This window comes from Aplysia californica, unplaced genomic scaffold, assembly GCF_000002075.1.
Source record: "Aplysia californica isolate F4 #8 unplaced genomic scaffold, AplCal3.0 scaffold00383, whole genome shotgun sequence".
NCBI classification, from domain to species: domain Eukaryota; kingdom Metazoa; phylum Mollusca; class Gastropoda; order Aplysiida; family Aplysiidae; genus Aplysia; species Aplysia californica.
The window spans coordinates 114,746-116,365 of record NW_004797653.1 but is presented as its reverse complement, the minus strand read 5'-3'; positions in this window follow the sequence as shown (position 1 = coordinate 116,365).

Below are 1,620 nucleotides of genomic sequence, written 5' to 3'. Positions count from 1 at the left end.
AGAGGGGCTAAAGAGAAAGACTGAAAGAGAGCTAAGGGGAGAGAAGGGAAGAGAATGTGTAGAGAAGGCAAAAGAGGGAGTTTGCATCTGTATGTCTTGTTTAGTTAACTACACAGAATGGTGGGGAGATGGAAACAGGATGAAATAGGGGGCTGCTGGATTTGGGTGAAGTACAGTGTGGTTTTATGCCACGGAGGCGCCACGTTACGCTAGCTGTGAAGGCCAAACCTGGCCAACGGGGCTCACGTGAAGTTACAACGGGCTTAGCAAGCCGGTAATGGTTTTTTTTTAAACTACTAAAAATCAAAGAAAGCAGGAAAAAACGGACAGATTCTAACGGAAAAGGAATAGAAACGTCAAAAGAGAGAAAAAATAGAATGTTACTAACAGGCGAACAGTGTTCAGCGATACACAGAGAACTTTAACATTAATCTTAACCACCAATATCCAATCAACTGACCGTTGGTGAGGCACCAGAACTGTCGGGAACGGTCAAGGAACAAGTGCTGGTGAATCGAGAGTCCGTGGGCAGGACCCCATCACAGGACGACTGGACTATCATCTCAAGCCTCACACTGCCGTCGGCGGCAAGCTGGGGACATTTGTTGGTGCGTTATTGAGACGTTGTTGAACCTTCTAGTGTCTCACTTCTAGTGTCAGCTGGCCCACATTTAAACCCAAACTTTGGACAGAATCGTTGGGGATTTTTGTGGGTTTTTGTTGTTGTTGTTGTTCCTTTGTTGGTTTTGGTTTTTGGGGGTTTTTTTGTTTGTTTGTTGTTGTTGTTTTTTTTTGTGTTTTTTTTGTTGGTTGCTGTTGTTTTTTTAATTTGGTTTTTTTTTTTTGGGGGGGGGAGGGTATTGTATTTACATTCAATCCAAAAAAACACCAAATTAGTAAATTAACCTCAGAGGATTTAGATGTAATTTATAATTATCTGTAATGATCTTCAACCCCCAGCCCCTGCAATGCACACTTTGAAACAAACAACAACATAAACAGCAATCCACACTTTGATAAAAATAACAACAAAAACAACAATTCACACTTTGGTATAAACAACAACATAACTACAACAAACACAACAATGCACACGTTGGTATAAACAACAACAAAAACAACAGCATAACGAGTGTGACAAGCAGCGTGTTGGCGTGTCGCTGTCGCAGGCACGATGCGGAGTCCGATTCTCGAGCGGGGAGAATTTTTTTAAATAAAAAATCTCGGTCTTTCTGCTAGGATGTTGTATCCCCCTCACCCCAGGTTGACCCTAAAAGGCAGGGTAGGAATCCAACCTACTAAATTATATGTTCTAAACTGTGTTGATGTTAGCGTAAAACCACATACATGTATCATTGTTGTTCTTTTTAAATAGAGTGGCAACATACTGCACCTGTACTCCACAGTCAGGGTTCTGGTTGGCCAGACCGTTAGAGAGGTCAATGTCCAGCAGATAGGGGTCAGCGACCTGACCCGTGCCCGTGAAGGAACCCGCTCTCAGGCCACAAGAGGAACTGTGTAAGAAGAAAAAGGAAGAAAAAAAACACATTTCAGCGACAGAAGCAGCAGTAGTAGTAGTAGTAGTAGTAGTAGTAGTAGTAGTAGTAGTAGTAGTAGTAG